This window comes from Microtus pennsylvanicus, chromosome X, assembly GCF_037038515.1.
Source record: "Microtus pennsylvanicus isolate mMicPen1 chromosome X, mMicPen1.hap1, whole genome shotgun sequence".
In the NCBI taxonomy this organism is placed as follows: Eukaryota; Metazoa; Chordata; class Mammalia; order Rodentia; family Cricetidae; genus Microtus; species Microtus pennsylvanicus.
The window spans coordinates 83,662,737-83,677,361 of record NC_134601.1 but is presented as its reverse complement, the minus strand read 5'-3'; the positions used below and the strand labels follow the sequence as shown (position 1 = coordinate 83,677,361).

The window sequence follows — 14,625 nt, the reverse complement described above, 5'->3', positions numbered from 1 at the left end:
CCTCCCCACCTGTAAATGTTCATTGCAATGGGTCATTGGTCTGGTTCAAGGCTCTGGCATCTCGCTTATCATCATCACTGGACCCTCCCCCAAACCCTCTCTGATACCCTGCTGGAGGCAGCTCACCTATGCCCATGCCATCAGGACCAACTTTCCCATGCCTGCAGTGAGAGGTAGGGTCATATCTTTCTAGTGCGGGGGCCAGTTCTCTCATGAGGGGCAGGACCAACTCTTCTGCTGCAGTGTCTAGGTAGGGGCAGGACCAGATCTCCCGGGCCCAGTGAAAGGCAGGGTTGGCTCAGCATGGCCCTTGTATTTCAACACTTATGGTTTCTATGATCCCCTATAGTAACACAAGACCATCAACATCAACACAGACCCTAGATGCAGCAGGACCATGGACCCAGACATGGCCCTCAGCAGCAACTCAGGCCTGGGTGTCACTATGAACCTGGTGGCAACACAGGACACACTGATCAGTATGACGCTGGCATCATCATGGCCCTTGGACACCAACATGGTCTCATGGTCTCAGGTGGCTGACTGAAACCTGCGCACCTGCATGGCCCTTTGTGGTAGCTGGAACCATAGATAACAAGAAACAGACACTAGCTGTGGTAAAGCCACGAACCCAACCATGGTCCTCAGCTGCAGCCTAGGCCTGGATGTCACCATGACACCTGTGGCAGTGCAAGCCACTCAGATCTGTGTGGCCCCAGCTGCAGTATGACCCTCAGGCGCCAACATGCCCTCAGGTGGTAGCCCAGACCCCGGGTATTTGCATGGTGTTTGGTGATAATAAGAGTCAAGGATATAAATACTGACCCTGGCTGCAGTGTGACCATAGATCCAGACATGGCCTTAGGCCACAGCCTGGGCCTGTATGGTAGCACAGGCCAATCAGTTCGGCATGGCCTGTCTGATGCCCACATGGACTCGGGTGGGTCACTGAACCCGGGCATCTGCACGGCCTTCAGTGGTTACTGAAACCATGGACATCAACACTGATGCTAACTGCTGTAAGACCACGGACCCAGACATGGCCCTTGGCAGCAACTCAGGCCTGAATGTTTTTATGGCCACAGGTGGCAGCACAGGCCACTCAGATTAGCATGGCCCTGACAGCAGCATGACTGTCAGATACCAACATGGCCACAGGTGGTGGCCCAGACCCTGGACATCCTTGTGGCCTTTGGTAGCAACATGGGTCACAGATGTCAACACAGACATCATATACATTTTTGGTTTTTAAAGAGTGAGTTTATTACATACACAGCAAACCAAAGCAAACAAATAAATACCAAGCCTGGCATGGTGGTGCATGCCTTTATTTATTTATCTTTTATTTTAATTTTTAATTAATTAATTAATTAATTTTGGTGCATGCCTTTAATCCCAGCATTTGGAAGGCAAATGTAGGCAGACCTCTGTGAGTTCAAAGCCAATCTGGTATGTGTATAGTGAGTTACAGGACAACTATATAAAGAGACTCTGTCTCAAAACCAACCAACCAATCAAAAAAAAAAAAGGTAAAACAAACAAACAAACAAACAAACAAAAATAAACCAAACTAAACCAAAACAAAACCAAACAAAAAAACTAACAACAACAAAAAAATATGATAGATAGTAAAATGCTTATCAAGTTGGTCACTTAAAACATCCAGCAGAGCTCTCTCCTCCAGCCCGGCAAGGTGCCCAAGGGAAAGAAGGCCAAGGGGAAGAAGGTGGCCCCTGCCCCCGCCGTTGTGAAGAAGCAGGAGGCAAAGAAGGTGGTGAATCCTTTGTTTGAGAAGAGGCCTAAGAACTTCGGCATTGGGCAGGACATCCAGCCCAAGAGAGATCTCACGCGCTTCGTCAAATGGCCCCGCTACATCAGGCTGCAGCGGCAGAGGGCCATCCTCTATAAGCGGCTCAAAGTTCCTCCTGCCATTAACCAGTTCACCCAGGCCCTGGACCGGCAAACAGCTACCCAGTTGCTTAAACTTGCCCACAAGTACAGGCCAGAGACCAAGCAGGAAAAGAAGCAGAGGCTGCTGGCCCGTGCTGAGAAGAAAGCTGCCGGCAAAGGGGATGTCCCGACTAAGAGACCACCTGTCCTTCGAGCGGGCGTCAATACAGTCACCACTTTGGTAGAGAACAAGAAGGCTCAGCTGGTGGTGATTGCCCACGACGTAGACCCCATTGAGCTGGTGGTCTTCCTGCCTGCTCTCTGTCGCAAGATGGGGGTCCCCTACTGCATCATCAAGGGAAAGGCCAGGCTGGGGCGGCTGGTCCATAGGAAGACGTGCACCACTGTTGCCTTCACACAGGTTAACTCGGAAGACAAGGGTGCTCTGGCCAAGCTGGTGGAAGCTATTAGGACCAATTACAACGACAGATATGATGAGATCCACCGCCACTGGGGAGGCAACGTCCTGGGTCCTAAATCTGTGGCTTGAATTGCCAAGCTGGAAAAGGCAAAGGCCAAAGAACTCGCCATTAAACTGGGTTAAATGTACTGCTGAGTTTTCTGTACATAAATATAATTATAAAACTTCCAAAAAAAATCTAGCAGAAATTGACTGAAAAATTCTCTTCAAGACAGTCAGCTGGGTTTTCCATCCGAAAGTCCTTACAATAAGGAGAGGTGGTACATATGTTGTTGTTTTATGTGGTGTGATCTAGCAGTTATCCCTAGAAGGAGGTAGTCATGATGGTCAAGGGAGGTCCTCATGATGGCATGGCATCCCTTGTCAGCATTATGTGACATTCTAGGGTCTGGAATTGGAAATACATCAATTATAAATGAACAAGGACCAAAGACATAAAGATAATTTATAGCAATAATATCAATTTTCATAGTAGTAATATCAATAATTTATAGCAGTAATATCAATTGTCATCTCAGGAACAATTTGTTGAATTCTGTAATAAACAAGCCTGATTTAAGGACATAAGTGTTCATGAAACACTTTGATATCTGAAATTGACCTGCGGGGTCACTTTAGAAAGGAAAATATGAGTCCACAATAATTTTACTATTTAATTAGCTCTTTGTGTGTGTGATTTGGTTTGTTTGTTTGTTTCTCAAGACAGGGTTTCTTTGTGTAGCCCTAGTTGTCCTGGAACTAGCTCTGTAGACCAGACTGGCCTCAAACTCACAGAGATCCTCCTGCCTCTGCACCCTGAGTATTGGGATTAAAGTTGTGTTTCACCATGCTCAGCCTCCTTTTTTGTTTTTTTCTTTCGAGCCATGTTAATGTAGGTTTTCTCAGAGTGAATTTTTAAGCAAAATTACCATATCCTGTCTTGACATACTTCAGTTAACAAAAAGTTAGCCAGAAAAGGAACTATAGAAGTCAAAAAGCGGGGTTAGTACATTTAAGACATTCTCAGAACTGTGAATTGTGATGAATTGGGTCTTTGTTTTAGTGTTGGCATCTGGTACTGTCTACATACTGAGTTTTATGACCTGAATGAAACTTCCATCATGGAGTCAGTTGAGCTAAAGTCTGGAGGATCTACTATGGTCTAGAGGCCTGTTACAGACCCGTTTCTTAATTCTGTCTTATCAAGCTTCAATGTAAGAATTTTACAACATGTTTAAAATACAAGAAGGTGAAAGATACAAATCCTCAAATAACCAATTAAAGTATGCCAGGACCTTTACAGCTTTAGTGATTGACGTAACCAGGGCAATGAAGGAAGGACAGGCACATGCACAGGAAAGCTGGATTTGGGTGGCCTGTGTGTGCTCTGAGGAAGACCACTGCCAGGAGCCTCAGTACATTTATTTTTACATGGGAAATAGGGGCGCACGTTTGCTCTACACAGCTAAAGAAGGAGACCGGGTTAGCTGATCTCTAGAGGAGGTCTCTCTGGAAAAGGTTGGTCTCAGGGGCTGGAGAGATGGCTCAGAGGTTTAGAGCATTGCCTGCTCTCCCAAAGGTCCTGAGTTCAATTCCCAGCAACCACATGGTGGCTCACAACCATCTGTAATGAGGTCTGGTGCCCTCTTCTGGCCTGCAGGCATACACACAGACAGAATATTGTATACATAATAAATAAATAAATATTAAAAAAAAAAGGTTGGTCTCAGACCACAGTCATCCTGGAAGAGAAGGGAGCTGTGCTCACCTGTGCACACACTGGTAAATACGTTGTAAATACTCAGACCAGGGGAAGGCTTTGCCATCCCTGTAAGTCTCACCCAGGGAAGGCTTTGCCACTGTCATGTGTTTGAGCCACTGTGGTCCTTGATGGGGGCCATATTCGTGTTAAGAAAACACAGTCAGCCAGGCTCACTTTGCTCCTCACCAAAGAAGCTTCCAAATATAAGAAAGCTATGCCAAACATAGCTGTACTTAACAGATTTTATAATACAACTTAAATTTAGGGTGTTAGTAAAAAATTCATTTAGATTCTAAATTTTTAGTTTATGAATTAAATTTATTTTTAATGTTTTGCCTTCGACCATATATATATGTATACACACACACACACACACACACACACACACACACACATATATATATATATATATATATAGTAGCCTTGACTGTCCTGGAGCTTGCTATGTAGAGCAGTCATGGTGGCACACACTTTTAATTAATTCCAGCAGTTGGGCGGCAGAGGCAGGAGGATCTCTGTAAGCTGAGGTCATTTTGGTCTACAAAGTGAGTTCCAGGACAGCCAAGACTACAGAGACACTGCATCTCAAACAAACAAATAAAAACCAAGGCGATGGTGGCACACATCTTTAGGACTAGTACTTGGGAGGCAGAGGCGAGTGGATCTCTGTGAGTTTGAGGCCAACCTGGTCTGTAGAGTGAGTTCTAGGACAACCAGGGATATACAGAGAAACCCTGTCTCAAAAATAAATAAAATAATTTTAAAAAATTAAAAAAATACAAATAACTCCTACTATGTATCAAATGAGACATGAACACTAAATTATATTTGTCCTAAGAGTTAATTACCCAACACGATTTTTTTTTTTTGCTTATTTGATACAGGGTTTCTCTATGTAGCCTTGGCTGTCCTGGAATTTGCTCTGTATACCAGGCTGGCCTCAAACTCAGAAGTCCATTTGCCTCTGTATCCTGAGTGCTAGGATTAAAGACATGTACCACCACAGCCTGGTCCAACATGACCTTTAAATAATTGTTGATAAATCTTTATTCTGTTGATATCTATATTGTCCATTTGACATTCTAAATTTTCCATAGTTCCTTTCTTCCAATTGTGCATTCTCTATGTTTTCTGTTTTACTTATTCGAGGATTTTATATGTGAGTGGACCATATTTGCATCATTTCCAGTGTCCCCCTCACTCCCCTATTCCTCCACCTATCCCATCTGGAATTCATGACCTCTTCTTCTATGTTTATTTTTTTAGACCCCCTCTTACACATACACACACACACACACACACACACACACACACACACACACACACACACGAGCACATCTGTGCACACACACAATATGAATCCAATTAGTGTTGCCCTTATTTGCATGTGTTTAGGGCTGACCTAGAACCGGGGTTTATCTCTACAAAACAAAATTGATTTTCCCTTCTCTTTTAGTGGCCACCGACTGTGCTGAATCAAATGAAAATGACCCTCATAGGCTTATATGTTTGAATGCTTGGTCCCTGGTTAGTGGAACTATTTGAGAACGATTAGGAGGCATGGCCTTGTTGGAGGAAGTTTGTCCCTGGAGTGGGCTTTGAGGTTTTGAAAGCTCACACCAGACCCAGTGTTTCTCCTTCTCTCTCTACCTGCCCCATGGATCAGGATGTAAAATTCTCAGCTATTGATCAAGTGCTATGCCTGTCTGCTTCCCACCATGATGATCATGGACTAGTCACCTAAAACTGTAAGCAAGGCCCCAATTAAACACTTTCTAAGAGCTATCTTGGTCATGGTGTCTTTTCATAGCAATAGAACAGTAACTGAGACACTGCCTGTACCTCTTCATCTAGGGGTGGGGTCTTATGGGATACTTGCCCTATCTGTATTAGCATGTGAGTTGGTATGACCTTTATAGTTCTTGTGTAAGAGGTCTTGTTGAGAGTTCATGGGTACAATATTCCTGTTGTGTCTAGAAGATGCTATCTAACATCAGTTGTCCTGGTCCCCAGTCTCTTACAACCTTTCTGCCTGCCTTTCTGTGATGATGATGATGGTCCTGCTTCTGTTTCTCCTCTTCTTCGTCACCTTATAGTTTGTAGATTTGGTTTTTTCATGGTGTTGCAAAGTTCCTGTATACTATTTGTCTTAAAATTTTTTCATATTCTTGATTGAGTGATTCAATTCCTCTACTTTATCTCCAGGTCCTTTCTTTCTTCTACTTGGTGCATTCTGCTGGTTAGGCTTTTCTTTGAGTTTTATCATTTATTTTTGAATTTTTCAATCCCATTTTCTTTTCAGCTTGAATTTCCTTCTTTCTTTTTTTAAAAATGTTTTTATGAGACCGTGTTTCTGTGTATATCCCTGGCTCACCCTGAACTCGCTCTGTATACTAGGTTGGCCTCGAACTCACAAAGATCTGCTACTTCTGCCTCCAGAGTACTGGGATTAAAGGTGAGTGACACCACACGTGACTTAGCTTGAATTTCTTTAGAATTTCTATGCCTTTACTGAAACAGTTTCAAATTCTGGGTTGTTTTTAGAATTCAATTCGTCTATTTGTGTTTTCTTTTAAACTTTTTTAAAAAAGATTTTATTCATTTCTTATGTATACAGTGTTCTACCTGCATGCATGCCAGGATAGCTGATCTCATTAGAGATGGTTGTGAACCACCACGTGGTTGCTGGGAATTGAACTCAGGACCTCTAGAAGAGCAACCAGTGCTCTTAGCATCTGAGCCATCTCTCCAGCCTTTCCTTAAAATATTTTTATGTGTTTATTTATCTAATTTGTAAGTATATGAGTGTTTGCCTCTTGTGTTCATGCCTGCTACTTGTGGAGTTCAGAGAAGGGGTAAGATCTCATGGAACTGAAGTTACAGCTGGTTGTGAGCCATCGTGTTGGTGTTGGGAACTGAACCCAGGACCTTTGCAAGAACAACAAATATTATTAACCACTGAGTGATTCCTCCAACCCATTTGTGCTTTCTTAAACTTCAATCAGGAGTTTATTTCTGTCATCTTTAAGTTCATTCTGGTGTTTGTTTATGTTCTCTTTGAGTTCCTTGAATTCTTTGATCATGTTTATTTGTTCTTCTTGAATTCTGTGTCTTGAAGTTTATTCATAAAATTCCAACTAGAGAGTGTTTCTATTAGACTGGTGGTCTTTTAATGGGGTATGCTGTCTTGAACTTTCACATTGTTTGAGTTTTGTGAGGAGGGGTCCTGGTACGTGGATTTATTTTGTTGGTTGGGTGTCTGCTATGAGATTCCAGCTGTGTTATGTTGATTGGAAGTTTGTTTCTTTTTCAGCTGTTGGTTGATTTTAGGTCAGGCTGGGGGAGTAATCAGGTCAGTCCTTCAGATACTCAGTGGGTTGGTTAGTGATTGGAGAGACTGGAGTGATTGCAATTCAGTGATAGCTAGTGTGATGGAGTCCTAGGGGTAGTGTGGAATTGGTTGGCTAACGTCTAAGAAAGTCCCATGGCCAGCATTGTTTGTAATAGCCAGAACCTGGAAACAACCTAGATGCCCTTCAATGGAAGAATGGATGAAGAAAGTATGGAATATATACATATTAGAGTATTACTCAGCAGTAAAAAACAAGGACTTCCTGAATTTTGCATACAAATGGATGGAAATAGAAAACACTATCCTGAGTGAGGTAAGCCAGACCCAAAAAGAGGAACATGGGATGTACTCACTCATATTTGGTTTCTAGCCATAAATAAAGGACATTGAGCTTATAATTCATGTTCCTAGAGAAGCTAAATAAGAAGGTGAATCCAAAGACAAACACATAGGCATCCTCCTGAATATTAACCTTCATCAGGCGATGAAAGGAGACAGAGACAGAGACCCACATGGGAGCACCGGACAGAAATCTCAAGGTCCAAATCAGGAGCAGAATGAGACGGAGCACGAGCAAGGAACTCAGGACCACGAGGGGTGCACCCACACACTGAGACAATGGGGATGTTCTATCGGGAACTCACCAAGGCCAGCTGGCCTAGGTCTGAAAAAGCATGGGATAAACCCGGACTAGCTGAACATAGAGGACAATGAGGAATACTGAGATCTCAAGAACAATCGCAGTGGGTTTTTTGATCCTACTGCACGTACTGGCTTTGTGGGAGCCTAGGCAGTTTGGATGCTCACCTTACTAGACCTGGATAGAGGTGGGCAGTCCTTGGGCTTCCCACAGGTCAGGGAACCCTGATTGCTCTTCGAGCAGATGAGGGAGGGGGACTTGATCTGGGGAGGGGGAGGGAAATGGGAAGCGGTTGCGGGGAGGAGGCAGAAATCCTTAATAAATAAATAAATTAAAAAAAAATAAAAAAATAAAATCTTAAAAAAAAAAAGAAAGAAAGTCCCATGGCACAGCTCCCCGTTGTGCCTGAGAATGTAAGAGAATCTCCAGCCTGGGCCTGGGCCAAGACAGCAGTACAAATTTAGCAACTGGGCCAGATTCATCAACAGAGCACATGAAAGTGACTCTGTGGTTTGGCCTGGTCCTGTAGTAGCAGCAAGCAGAGATAAGTGACTTTCAAGAAGGGCCCTAGCATCCCCTGGATCCTGGAAGATTTTGGAGGGCCAGAGTTCAAATATTGGCCCTCTTTTTTGATTCTGTCATCCCAATTAGTGTAGGCTTCCAAGCTGTGGACAGCTTTACCAGTATTTTAACTAATGGGAATTTTTTTTTTTTAAAAAAAACCAACCAAACAAACAAAATCAGTTTAAAATAAACATGATTTTGCTAAGACTCGGTTTCCTCAAGTCATCAAAGCCTAACAAAATTAGCGAAAACACAAGTAATTATCTTTTTAGATACAATTATTGTTAGCCGCCATGTGAATGCTGAGAATTGAACCTGGGTCTTCTGGGAAGAACAGCAAGTGCTCTTTACTGCTGAGTCCTCCAGTTCCACAAATTTTCTTGATTAGACATACCTGGCTGATTTTTAAAGCATGTTATTGTAGATTTTACTGTGAGTAGATCAATATATATCAGGAATTTTAATTATGTTTCATCAATAAAACATATGTCATCCTTAAGTCTTACTTCCATAAACTTTGTACAACTCACTCAGAATTTTGTGACTTGACTTTTAGCTGTTTTTGATTTTTTTCACATGTCATCTTTTATCCCACCCATATTTAAAATATACTTTTATAGTTGTGCATATATATGTATATATATGCATGTGTGTATAAAACCATAATAATCTGTAGATGGAAACCCACAAAAAACACACAATGGGTTATATTAATCATAAACTGTATGGCTTATTAGCTCAGACTTATTATTAACCAGTTTTTACAACTTAAATTAAGCCATAATTCCTGTCTATGTTTAGCCTTAGCACAGCCTTAGGCTTGATATCTTTTCTAAGTACGGCATTCTCATCTTGCTTCTTCTGTGTCTGGCTGGATGGTGACTGCAGACTAAGCCTTTTTCTTCCCAGAATTCTCCTATTCTGGTTGCTCGACCTATACTTCCTGCCTGGCTGCTGGCTTTATTAAACCAACATGAGTGACAGATCTTTACCGGGTACAAAGAAAAAGATGATGTGAATTTGGAGGAAGCAAGAGAATATGGGAGGGGTTAGAGGAAGAAAGGAAAGGGGGAAATGAAGTAATTATATTTCTAATAATAATAATAACCCAAACAAACAGCCAGACATAGTTGCACATGCTTTTAATCACAGCACAAGGGAGGCAGAGGCAGTAAGATCTCTATGAGTTCAGCCTAGCTTGTTCTACATAGTGACTTCCAGGACAGCCTGGGCTATGTGGAGAGACCCAGTCTCAAAATTAAAAAAAAAGAAAGAAAACAAAAAACAGAAGATAGGGGTGGTAGGTGGTAGGTGGTGAGGGCGGGGGGTAGGTGTAGTGCAAGAGCAGAGCACTTGCTTACCATACAGTACACATCATTACACACAATGCAACGTTCCCTGAAGCTTAGCTGGAGAGGCATAAGCAACTTGCTTAGGGTTGAGCTCACATCCTTTGTTCATTTTCTGCATCTTGGGCAGTCTTGAGTGTCTGTTTTCTTTCTTTCTTTCTTTCTTTCTTTCTTTCTTTCTTTCTTTCTTTCTTCTTTTCTTTTTTAAGATTTATTTATTCATTTATTATGTATACAGTGTTCTGTCTGCTTGTACGTCTGCAGGACAGAAAAGGGCACCAGATCTCATTACTAATGGTTGTGAGCCACCATGTGGTGGCTGGGAACTGAATTCAGGACCTCTGGAAAAAAAAACAGTGATCTTAACTGCTGAGCCATCTCTCCAGCCCCAAGTTTCTGTTTTCACCACAATTGAGAAGCTATTTTTCAGCAGAACTGCATTATTTGTGTTTGGTGCTGAAAATTGAGTCCAGGGCCTTTAATAGGCTTAGCATGTCTTCTACCAGTAAGCTACACTCCTAGGCTTAGGTAGACAAATTAAAAAAGTATAACTGGCTGGGGAGATGATCCAGTCTGTAAAGTGCTTGCCATTCAAGCACAAGGACCTGAATTCAATTCTCATCATTTGTTAAAAAAACAAAACAAAACAAACAAACAAAAAAACCAGGTAACTACACAGAGAAACCCTGCCTCAAAAATAAATGAATGAATGAATAAATAAATGAATGGAAACAAAGAAAGCTGGGTGAGGTGGCATGCACGAGCAAGTCCAGTGCTGGGGAGACACTGACAGGGGGAGTCCTGATCCTTACTGGCCCCCTCAACCTAGCTGAATCAGTGAGCTCCAGTTTCAGTGAGAGACCTGTTGCAAATTCATGCAGCACAGGCTCAGGAGCACTCCCAGACAGACAGACAGACAGACAGGCAGACAGATGCATGCACTCCCACGTAGACAAACAGACACCTTAAATACAATTCTGGTTGAAAAGTTTGTTTTTGCTGAAGGATAGAGCAAGATGTTAGAATCATATCTTCTAGTGATCTAGTGATAAGTTCCTCACAAAAACATCAAGTTGAACACCTTTTAAAACATAACAGCATAGTCTGAAGACCCAAGGCAGCTAAGAGATCATAATATTGGTTTTAACCTAATTATAAGAAAAAACATTGAATAAAGTAGGAATGAAATAAGAAGAAAATAGAAAAAAGGAAACAGTTGCCTCGACAGTGGCCTTCCTTCTCCAAGCAGTTCAGGATGGAGAAGTATGCACTTGGGAGGTGGAGGTGTATGTGCTCACTACAGTAAAGCCAGTACAGGGCAGAACCTCACGGCCTCTGACTCCAGACTTGTGGCCATTGATGGGGTCTCTGCCTCCACACTTGCAGCAGATCCCGAAACCCCAAGAGGATGGATTGGTTGAAGGATGGCCTTGGCGTATGACTCAGGCCTGCATTGGTCTTAGTGGCTTTAAGTTTCAGGTGAGATCCACTTTATTGTCAGTCTGACAACCAAGAAACTATCCTTCCCCTAACCTTAGTCAACGTGTCATGGAGACAGATTCTTTCTGCTGGTTAGCAAAACATGAGGGAATAAGTAGTCATGGTGAAATCCAACAACAGAGATTGGCCCCCAGGATTCTATGTTGTCATCTATGGACGTAACCTCTGGACCCCACCCTGGTATCAAGAAATGATTCTTAGCCCTGGTGTGATTATGGACGATCCTCATGTCACAAACAACTTAGCAGGTGGCATGGGTCTTCTTTTCATGCTAGTCTTGGTGGCTATAGGCTTTTAATATCCACCACAGTCTTTTCGGGGCATCTTCATTTCTTCCCCAACCCCCGGTAGTGCACATAAAGAGAGTAATCGTCCTCTCTGAAGAAAGAGAGGTAAATTCGTGCAAGAGATTGATTGCCTTTGGGTTGAATTCTGAGTAAGCAGAGTGAGGTATACCTCTGGACACATCTGACCAAACTGCCTGACTCACAGTAAATCTGGGCTTAGGTTGCCATCTAGTGAAGAAAGAGTGACAATAACCACAGGCTTAAAGAGCATCGTAAGGCTTGATTAGAATCTATGGAAGGACACTAAAAAACAAAGCCACACTGCAAGTAAGGAATTTTTTTAATGGAACCTAATCTTTCAATGCATAGACATGAACATATGCCTACAAGTATTAAGCACATTCAGAAAACCATTACCTACAATAATGGATAAAAGATGGGACTATAAAGTGACCATAAACTGATGGAGAATGTTCAGTTCTGTTCCAGGAAATAACATAAGATTAGAAATTTCCCCAAATCTTGGAAATGATGGGGGAAAACTTAAATAGAACAATGATAAACAAATACACTGAATTTGTATTAAAAATCTTTCAGCAAAGAAAAGATTAGGAACTATAACATGACTCCACTTCTGAATTCTAACAAATGTTTAAAGAGCTAACAATTATGAATTTATTGCAAAGATCTGAAAGTGAGAATTAGTCTATACTTACCTAATAAGACCAGCATTACCCTGATGCTGAAAGCAGATAAGAGCACAACAAAATAAAAATAAACAATACTGGTGAGATGGTTTAGAACAGAAAAGCACTTATTGCTCAAACCTGACAACCTGAATTCAGTCCTTGAATCCCATGGTGGAAGGAGAGAAGTGACTCTGAGAAGTTGTCCTCTGGTCTCCACATGGGTACTCTTTCTGTCTCTGTCTCTGTCTGTCTATCGATCTGTCTCTCTTACACAAAATAATAATAATAGTAAAAAGGAAAACAGGCAATAAATAGATGAATGAATTTGGGGAGATAATCTAGGATATGAAAGAAAAATTTAATAAACAGGTAAGGATTCTGAAAAAAAACTTTAAAATGTAAACCTCAATAAATCAAATAACAAACTTACTTGAAAGCCCTAGATCTAGTAGACTAGATCAAACACAAGAGAGAATATCAGGGCTTGAAGACACATTCGGACACTTAAAGAAAAAAATTGTGAACAGAATGTATATGACACATGGGACATTATGAAGAAACTGAACCTATGGAGAAGAACATCTATTTGGTAAAACGACAGCAAAAAGATTCCAATACTTTGGAAAAGACATGGACATCCAGGCACAGAAGGTATTCAGAAGAGCAGTCATGGGCACAAAAGAACCTCTCCTCATCCTATCATAGTTCAAATAGCAGAAGTGGAGAATGGAGAAAATATACGGAAAGCTTTAAGGAGTACCTGGTACCTTCTAAAAGCCAGCCCATCTGAACAAAGGAGAACGGGGAATCCAGGGTCTGTCAGGGAGCGATTGGTATGGTCTGGGGAGGTCTACACTCCTCAAGAGAGGTAGAGAGCCTCAGAAAATCAGTACTGTGCTCTCACTAACATTTTAAATAAATAAAAAGAGGGAGAAAAGGAGACAACGCTGTACACAGCTGCAGCTGAGGATGGAGATTCTGAGGGATTTTCTTTTCTTGGCACTTGACTGGAGCAGTCACAGGATGCCGTTTTACACAGCTCCTTTCTAAACCAGGAATCTGGCGGCCCCAGATCCACAGTGAACCTCACTCTGGAAACTCAGAGCAAATAGCATGGCACCACGTAAAGAAACCTGGCCAGCAGAATTCCACTAGACTGTGGCGGAAAACTTTGTCAATCCAAATAGTGTTTCAATGAGGCGGAAACCTGATCAGTCTTCAAAATGGAGTACCTGTTACCGAGACGCAACTCCAGAGGTGGTGCCAGTATTCACAACCAGACTCCTGAAGGATGTTGACAGATGTGACCGGCATCTGCGACCCAATACAGCGATGGAACTCTCTGTGATGAGACTTCACAAAGAAGCATTCAAGGCTGGTGGGAGCTATCTGTGATCCTCGGAAGGAATGCAGTCTGAGTTCAGACTACAGTCAGCAGATTCTATACCTCCATCTACCTGTCTCTGCCTCCTGAGTGCTGGCATTGAAGGGTGTTCCACCACCCAGTGATTATGCTTGCTTTGACAGTTCTTATGTGTTCACATTATCCTTTTCTAGTGATTGTTCTTTTTTTTTTTTTTTGGTTTTTCGAGACAGGGTTTCTCTGTTAGCTTTGGTGCCTGTCCTGGCACTAGCTCTTGTAGACCAGGCTGGTCTCGAACTCACAGAGATTCACCTGTCTCTGCCTCCCGAGTGCTGGGATTAAAGGCGTGCGCCACCACCGCCCGGCTTCTAGTGATTGTTCTTAAAGACACTAGTCTACACTAAGGGGAGTACTAGAGACTGAGCCTGGTGCCCTAACAACAGTCTAGCAGAGAAAAACGGCATTTCAATGCTACTACAGCCTCGTCTCTCTAGAACATTGCAAATAAGTCAATTGAAGAAGGGATGGAAAGCCAGGTGTGGTGGCATGTCCCTTTAGTCTTAGCACTCAGGAGGCAGACACAGGCAGATCTCTTGAGTTCAATGCCAGCCTGGTCTACAAAGCAAGAAAGCAAGTTCCAGGGCAGCCAGGGTTACATAGAGAGACTCTATCTTGAAAAACCAAATAAATAAGTAAAATAAAAATAGAAAGAAAGGAAAGAAGAAAATAAAGAAGATACAAGAGTCCAGGTCTGGAGAGAGTATGGAGT

General features: G+C 42.3%; 1 pseudogene; it reads left to right on the top strand.

Moving 5' to 3' along the window:
• The first annotated feature begins 637 nt into the window (after positions 1-637).
• LOC142840387 (large ribosomal subunit protein eL8 pseudogene) lies at positions 638-2,455 on the top strand (annotated as a pseudogene).
• Positions 2,456-14,625: the final 12,170 nt, after the last annotated feature.